Below are 9,339 nucleotides of genomic sequence, written 5' to 3'. Positions count from 1 at the left end.
TGTATGTGACCTGCCTCTTCCAGGGAGAGTGTATTTGGTCAAGTCACTTCTCCTAAATGTACTTCTTTGGTTAATGACATGAGTGTAATAGTACCTAATAGTCCCTGACCTAACTATGCAATAGTGTTGTTTGTAAAGAATTGCAAAGAATTATTACTATTATAATCTTTGTAATCTTCATCATCACCTATTTACATCATTATGATTAGTATCAAATTTAATGGAGTCCATGAAAGATTTCAGAACTTCCACATACACAGATATAAATCTGAAGCCACCATTTATGGAACAAAAGGCAAAATTTAGAATTAATATACAACCAAATAACAAACATAAGTTTGACTATTCTTTATCTTTTCTATCCTTGATCCTGTCAAAATTTCTAAATTGCTGTCTGAACAAATAAGAGACAGAAAATATAAATCAGAAAATGCAAGTGTTTAATTCAAGTAAAAGAATTTACTAAGTGCTTCTTAGGTGTTTCACATCCAAACTGAAATCACAGAAAACACTTTGGGCAACCACAAATAAATTGATGATACTACATTTATGCACAAATTTAACCCCTCACATTATGTTCTAAGTGATGTGGTTATATCGGTTATAGAAAATGACACAGAAATTACATTTGCTAGAGTTTTTATAAAAGAATGACACAAAATAAATTATAATATAACTTAAGAGTTAGTTTTGATATGCAAAACTTTATGCCCTTTATGTCATTTATGCTGGACAATGATAATCTAATGGAAAATGGAATAATCCAGAAATTCTTTAATTAAATACACAAATTCAAGTGTTCTTGACAGACTGAATAATCAGCACTGTTGAGGGCAAACTTCCATATCTAAGAAGCAAAACAAAGAAAAAAACACGCACATCCTGGCAAATAAATCTGTCTGAATCTTTTATCATTCTTTATCAGTTTAGTTTTTGCATTGTGTCTTTTCTGAGGTTTGCATTGGTTTTATGTGTTTTTGTATAACCATAAGAAACACATAACATGCTAAAATATAAACAACGGAGCTTGAATAGTCTGTGAGTAGGGTAATCATTCATTTATCCATCCATCCATCCACTGAGGAAACAAAGATATCTGAGTATCTATTTTTAACTGGCATTGTAAATACAAAACTAAATGTCACCACTTGGCTAGCTTAAAATAATGATTAAAATCTGGCACGGTAAGTGCTGACACACACATGCACACACACACACACACACACACACACACACACACGCTCAGCATACATAGTGTTGGACAAAGAAAAGTATAATTTCAAATTTGCAACATAGACAAGGAAGGCTTTACAGAGGAAAAGCCACTTGAACTAGGTTTTGAAGCCTGCCAAGGATTTTTAGGTGCTTAAGACTGAATCATTCACTTCAGGAGAGAGAAAAAATCATGTGCAATGGCAGAGGAGTAGCATGCAGTTTGAGTTGAATGAGGTGGGGCCAGTTATATGATAAAGTCAAAGGCAGAAACTAAACCACAGAATACTTTGTAATTTCATCAAAGGAATTTGGAGTTTAGACTGTGGCTAATATTGTACCCCTGCTGCTAAGAGAGCATTTGAATAATGAAATATGATTTTTTGTTTTGAAAATTCCTGTAAGCCCAGTAAGTCTAATGAATTGAAAGTGTGTAGAGGCAAAGACATAAAGTAGGAGACCACCACATAGTTTTGTAAGACATAATGAGGACCTAAATTAAGCCAATAAAGTGAAAATAAGAAAATGTGGTGAAACAGTTTGCAGACTGGTTGGAGTCAGTGCTGTAGGCTGGTGCCTTACCTCCCGAGACTCTTCCCAGACGTCTGTCCAGCTTGCCCATGATGCCAGTAGACCTCAGCAAATGGTCCCAGCCCTTGATCCTGCAGGAAGTGGATGAGCAGCGGCAGCATCTGCTGCAGGTCAGATACACCAGGGCGGAGGTGGACATTGCTGACCCAGCCTAGGTTAAGAACTGGCCCACTAGTGTTGCATGGCATATCCTTGAACTGGGTGGACTCCTCTTGGTCATGACAGATCCAGAAGCACCCAGCAGGAAGGACCCCAAATGCAGGGAATGGCACCCTTTTGGGGGGTCAACATGCAAGACAATCACATCAGCAGTGGCACAGTCTTCTACCATTTTGGTGGCGCTGGGCCTCCCATGGGGATAGGCCTTCACTGCTACATCTGGCTGGTTTAAGAGCAGAATCGGTCACTGAAGTGTGACAAGACCATTCCCACAACTGATCTGGAGACCACTGTGGCAAATTCAAAGGGGCACCTATCCACATAAAGCATGAACTCGGGCCGCCGGTGGCCAGCACATGTTGACAGGCTGAATGAGATGACTGTGTTCGCAAACACTGGGAGCAGCTGTCCAAGAAGTAGGGGAATGCTAGGAGACAGAAACCATCCTGGAGGTCTCCAGCTGTGATCTCAAGTTCAATGATGCATGTTCCCAGTTCCCATTTTCACAGGTGAGGCCTGAGCAATTGGGTAGTGGTTTAGGGTGACTTTTCCTTCTGCCTATCCTATATAATTCTAGAGGGTCATACTCTGGTTTACATTTTGATTAAATCTGAACTCCATTTTGGGAGATATTTTGGTACTAGGATGGGGTCATCAAATTATAAAAAGAATAACAACCCAGAATTTAAAGAAGAAAAAATGGAGGTAATAAACCAGGTCTATAGTAATAGAGCAGAGCATCAACTAATCTTTAAGAGAGGTTTAAAAAAAGAGAAAGAGAGATTCATTGCCTCTGCTTTTGTGAGCCTGAGTCCAGAATTGTGCAAGATGGCATTTCAAGGGCATGTTTTCATGGCTGTGTCTCTCACCAAGACAGAAGCTGGCCTGTCCACTAGACACCAGTGTAGTACATCTCAGACTTGTTAGTGGGGACAGTGTCCCACTCTGGCTCCTTTAAAGAGCAGTACTGGAAAGAGCAATAGGGAGAGTCACTTTGTGGTTAAGGCCAGGCTGTCTCCCTGAGGTGCAGTACTGGGTGAGAGGCTCTCAGAAATCCCAGCTGCACCTGTTAAACTGGTTACTCTTTGTCTGTGTAAGTAAATGGTTCTGGAGTTGTGGAATGTTGTGTTACTTCTGCTGTTTGTTTATAGCTGAATAGAAATTAAAAAAACAACAAAAGATTGTGTGGGTGAAAAAAGGAAGGAATGAAGGAAGGAAAGAAAGAAGGAAGGAAAAAGAAAGAAAGGAAGGTAGAAAATGCAGAAAAAATTGGTAGGGATATAGTGATCTCTTGCATGTGAGGTCAGGCTCCTGAGAGAGAAGGAAGATCTGCCAGATGGCTCTATGATTTCAGTTTTGAATAAGAAGACTGTATAATTTTTTAGTCCAAATCAGAAAACTTATGAAAATGAAAGAGGGTTCTAAAATAAGCAAACCTTTGGGGCACCTGGGTGGCTCAGTCGGTTAAGCGACTGCCTTTGGCTCAGGTCATGATCTTGGGATTGAGTACTGCATTGGGCTCCCTGCTCAGCAGGGAGCCTGCTTCTCCCTGTCCCTTTGCCCCCAGTCATGGTTTCTCTCTCGCTCACTCTCTCTCTCAAATAAATAAATAAAAATCTTTTAAAATAAATAAATTAATTAAATAAATAAACTTATAATGTATATATTAAAGCAAAGCAAAACATTGAAAAATTACATAAGTAGAATTACTATCTTTGGTTTACATTAATATACTTTAATCAGATTCTAAGCAGTATCTGTCTCTCAAACTATGTCACAATAGAATGTATTTTTTAATGTGTCCAGATGATTTTTTAAGTAAAATTGTTTGCAGTGTTTTTCAAAGTTGTATTTTATGGTTAATAAATTTGAAGTAGTTGACTGCTTCTATTGTTAAAGTTCTGTAGGCCAGAAATATTTTTAATTGAGAAAAGTCTTCTGTATTTTTCCTAAGGTACATTTAAACTCAGACTTAATTCTGCTAAATAAAAGATCTTCATTCTGTTTTTTATTGAAATACATAAAAATTTTAGCTCAAGTATTTTTACCAGCACTGTTTTTTTTCTTTATTCAAAGTTTTTTTTCTTTATTCAAATGTTTCTTTATTCAAACGTTTTTCAACAAGTATTTTCATGTAACAAAATTCACCAAATAAGATGACTGTATAAGGGGAGGAGGAGCAGGAGGGCAGAGAAATAGGAGACTCTGTTTCAACTGGTTCCCTGAAGTGAGCTAAATATCTACCAGAACATTCTGAACACCCAGGAAATCAGCCTGGGATGTAGGATTATACACTTTTGGATCTCTACGGGGGCAGAAGACATTGGTGGAGAGGTAAAGTGGAGTGGGTACATTTGGACTGATATCAGAAGATAAGCAGAAGGGGAAGGGAACCACCAGAAGTGACCCACTGGAAAAGTAATACCCCAATACAAAAGTGCCCTGTGGTTGGGGACCAGCATTAACTTGGAGTCTGGTTGAAGGCATTCAAAAAGAGCAAAAGGCCCTAAGGGGCAACAGGTGGAATTGGGTGGCCACAGGCATGGTCCTAAGCCCACCGTCCTAGGACAGTCACCACTGGCAACCACCGGTGCCTGAGAGAATCCGGTGGGGGCTCCAATCCCCCTGGGCCCGCAGCTTTCCACTGCTTGTACCACCACTTAGGCTGCGCGCAACCCTGCCTGACCCTGAGAGAGCCTGGTGTCGGCGCCAGCGGGTGGTCTCTGAACCCGCAGCCTTCCATGACCTGCACCACTGCTGGCTCATGGACATGGGCCCCAGACAGCAGTCCCAATAGCCGCCAGTATTGGGCTCCCGCAGACCAATATCGCTGGCAGTTTTAGTAGCACAGGGTTGCAGAGACAAGCAGAGGGCCTCCGGTGACCACTGAGATGGTGGCTGGGAGTGCACACCACCTGTGGGAGGTTGTGGTGTTCAGCAGAAATTGCAGAGGGTAAGTCTGTATGTTCTGGATCATCCAGCAGGGAGCAGACTGAGGCTTCTCTGAGGCCAAGGACTGGGTGTGGACAATTTACTTTTTACTTTACTTTTTGCACTAACCCTCTGAGAAGCTGCAAAAAGCCACCCAAGAACAAAAACCTCCAGAGAATAAAAACCTGAAAAATCGGTTTCCACAGAGCCCAGCCCCTTGCTAGTGGGGAGGACAACTCAGCCCAAGCAAGACTGACAGAAAAACAATGCAGCAGGCCCTCCCCCAGAAGACAAGCACAAACAAAGAACAACAGGACAATAACAACAGGGTTCCCATAAAACTGTAAAACCCCAACAAAACTCCTTCTAAGGAGAAGAGATTCCTTATGTACAGAGGAAGGACCATCAGAAAAATGTCAGACCTGTCCACAGAAACCTGACAAGCCAGAAAGGGAGGACAAGACCTATTGAGAGCACTAAGTGAGAAGAACATGCAGCCAAGAATACTTTATCCAGACATTCAGCTGACATTCAGAATGGATGGAGAGATAGTTTCCAAGTCCAGCAAGGTTTAAAAGATTATGTGACCACCAAGCTAGCACTACAAGAAATACTAAGTGAGGTTCTATAAAAGAAGAAAGAACCCAAGAGTGACATAGAACAGGAAGTTACAGAGATAATGTATAGAAACAAGAACTTCACAGGCAATATGATGTCAAATAAAAACTTATCTTTCAATAATCACTCTCAATGTGAATGACTTAAATGCAACTATAAAAAGGCACAGAGTTGCAGACTGGATAAAATAACAGGACCCGTCCATATGCTGTCTACAAGAGATACATTTTGAACCTAAAGATACATCCAGAGTGAAAGTGAAGGGATGGAGAAACATCTTCCATGCAAATGGACCTCAAAACAAAGCTGGGATAGTGATTCTCATATCAGATAAATTAGATTTTAAGCTAAACACTGTAAGCAGAGGACACTACATCATCATTAAAGGGTCTATCCACCAAGAAGATCTAACAATTGTAAATATTTATGCCTCCAATGTGGAAGCAGCCAACTACATAAACCAAATGTTTAAAAAAATTAAAAAAGTTGTATTGATATGAATACATTAATTGTTGTGGATCTGAACACATCACTCTCAACAATAGATCACTTAAGCAGAAAATCAACAAAGAAATAAGAGCTTTGAATGACACATTGGACCAGAAGGACCTCATAGATATACACAGAACATTCCACCCTAAAACAACAGAATACTCATTCTTCTCAAGTGCACATGGAACTTTCTCCAGAATAGGCCACATACTGGGTCACAAATCAGGGCTCAACTGATACCAAAAGATTGATATTATTCCCTGCACATTCTCAGACCACAGTGGTTTGAAAGTGGAACTTAACCACAAGAAAAAGTTTGGAAGGAATTCAAACACATGGAAGCTAAAGACCATCCTGCTCAAGAATGTTTGGATCAACCAGGAAATCAAAGAAGAACTTAAACAATTCATGGAAACCAATGAGAATGAAGACACATCGGTCCAAAACCTATGGAATACAGCAAAGGCAGTCCTAAGGGGGAAATACATAGCCATCCAAGCCTCACTCAAAAAAATTGAAAAATCCCGAATACACCAGCTATCTCTATACCTTAAAGAACTGGAAAATCAACAACAAATTAAACCAAATCCACGCACAAGAAGGAAAATAATTAAGCTTAGAACAGAGATCAATGAGTTAGAAACTAGAGATATAGTAGAACACATCAACGAAACTAGAAGCTGGTTCTTTGAAAGAATCAATAAGATTGATAAACCACTGGGCAAACTAATCCAAAAGAAAAGAGAGAGGATTCAAATTAATAAAATTATGAATGAAAGGGGAGAGATCACAACTAACACCAAGGAAATAGAAACAACCATCAGAAATTATTATCAACAGTTATATGCTAATCATTAAGCAACCTAGAAGAAATGGATACATTCCTGGAAACCTATTAACTTCCAAGACTGAAACAGGAAGAAAATGACAACCTGAATAGACCAATATCTGGTAACAAGATTGAAGCAGTGATCAAAACCTCCCAAAAAACAAGAGTCCAGGATCTGATGGATTCCCTGGGGAATTCTACCAAACATTCAAAGAAGAAATAATACCTATTCTCCTGAAGCTGTTTCCAAAAAATAGAAATAGAGGGAAGACTTCCACACTCTTTCTATGAAGTCAGCATTACCTTCATCCCCAGACCAGGCAAAGTACCCACCAAAAAGGAGATTTTCAGACAAATATCCCTGATGAATATGGGTGCCACGATTCTCAACAAGATTCTAGCTAATAGTATCCAACAGTGCATTAAAAATATTATCCTCCATGACCAAGTGGGATTTATCCCTGGGATGCAAATGTGGTTCAACATTTGCAAATCAATCAATGTGATAGAACAAATAACAAAAAAAAGAGAGAGAGAAGAACCACATGGTCCTCTCAATTGATGCAGAAAAGGCATTTGACAAGATACAGCATTCTTTCCTAATTAAAATGCTTCAAAATATAGGGAAAGAGGGAACATTCCTCAGCTTCATAAAATCATCTATGAAAAGCCCACAGTAATATCATTCTCAATGGGGAAAAACTGACAGCCTTCCCATTGAGATCAGGAACATGACAAGGATGTCCACTCTTGCTATTGTTGTTCAACATAGTACTAGAAGTCTTAGCAACAGCAATCAGACAACAAAAAGAAATAAAAGTTATTCAAATTGGCAAAGAAGAAGTCAACTCTCTCTTTTCCCAGATGACATGACACTTTATATGGAAAACCCAAAAGACTCCACCCCCAAACTAATAGAACTCATACAGCAATTCAGTAATGTGGCAGGATACAAAATGAATGCACAGAAATCAGTTGCTTTCTTATACACTAGCAATGAAAATATAGAAAGGGAAATTAGAGAATCAATTCCATTTACTATAGTACCAAAAACCATAAGATACCTTGGAATAAACCTAACAAAAGAGGTAAAGTACCTGTACTTGAAGAATTACAGAACACTCAAGAAAGAAATTGAAGACACAAAGCGATGGAAGAGAATTCCATGCTCAGGGATCAGAAGAATAAACATTGTTAAAATGTCTATAACTGCCTAGATCAATCTATACTTTTAATGCCAACCTGACCAAAATTCCACTGGCATTCTTCAAAGTGCTGGAACAAAGAATCCTAAAATTTGTATGGAACCAGCAAAGACCCCAAATCACTGAGGAAATGTTCAAAAAGAAAAACAGAGCTGTGGGCATCATGTTGCCTGATTTCAAGCTTTACTACAAAGCTGTGATCACCAAGACAGCCTGGTACTGGCACAAAAACAGACACATAGACCAGTGGAACAGAGTAGAGAGTCCAGATACGGACCCTCAACTCTATGGTCAAATAATCTTTGACAAAGCAGGAAAAAATATCTAGTGGAAAAAAGTCTCTTCAGTAAATGGTGCTGGGAAAATTGGACAGCTACATATAGAAGAATGAAACTCAACCATTCTCTTACACCATACACAAAGATAAACTCAAGTGGATAAAAGACCTCAAAGTGAGGCAGGAATTTATTAAAATCCTGGAGAAGAGCATAGGCAGTAACCTCTTCGATATCGGCCATAGCAAATTCTTTCAAGACACATCTCCAAAAGAAAAGAAAACAAAAGCGAAATGAACTTTTGGGACTTCAACAAGATCAAAAGCTTCTGCACAATAAAGAAACAGTCAATAAAACAAAGAGGAAACCCATGGAATGGGAGAAGATATTCTCAAAATGACACTATAGACAAAGGGCTGATATCCAAGATCTATAAAGAACTCCTCAAATTCAACACCCAAAAACAGATAATCATGTCAACAAATGGGCAAAAGCATGAACAGATGCTTCTCCAAAGAAGACATACAAATGGCTAACACACACATGAAAAAATGTTCATCATCACTAGCCATCAGGGAGATCCAAATCAAAACCACATTGAAATACCTCCTTACACCAGTTAGAATGGCCAAAATCAACAGGGCAGGAAACAACAAGTGTTGGAGAGGATGTGGAGAAACGGGAACCCTCTTATACTCTTGGTGGGAATGTAGTTGGTGCAGCTACTTTGGAAAACAGTGTGGAGATTCCTCAAAAAATTAAAAATAGAGCTACCCTATGACCTTGCAATTGCACTACTGGGTATTTACCCCAAAGACACAGGTGTAGTGAAAAGAAGGACCAATGTACCCCAATGTTCATAGCAGCAATGTCCACAATAGCCAAACTGTGGAAAGAGCCTAGATATCCTTCAACAGATGAATAGATATAGAAGGTATGGTCCATACGTACAATGGAATATTACTAAGCCTTCAGAAAAGATGAATACCCAACTTTTACATCAACATGGATGGGACTAGAGGAGATT

At 39.3% G+C, this 9,339-nt stretch overlaps 1 pseudogene; it reads left to right on the top strand.

Moving 5' to 3' along the window:
• Positions 1-1,835: 1,835 nt before the first annotated feature.
• LOC111152409 lies at positions 1,836-2,382 on the top strand (annotated as a pseudogene).
• Positions 2,383-9,339: the final 6,957 nt, after the last annotated feature.

Source organism: Enhydra lutris, unplaced genomic scaffold (genome assembly GCF_002288905.1).
Source record: "Enhydra lutris kenyoni isolate GAN:26980312 unplaced genomic scaffold, ASM228890v2 scaffoldscaffold2, whole genome shotgun sequence".
Classification (NCBI taxonomy): Eukaryota; Metazoa; Chordata; class Mammalia; order Carnivora; family Mustelidae; genus Enhydra; species Enhydra lutris.
This window is presented reverse-complemented; position numbering and strand designations above follow the sequence as displayed.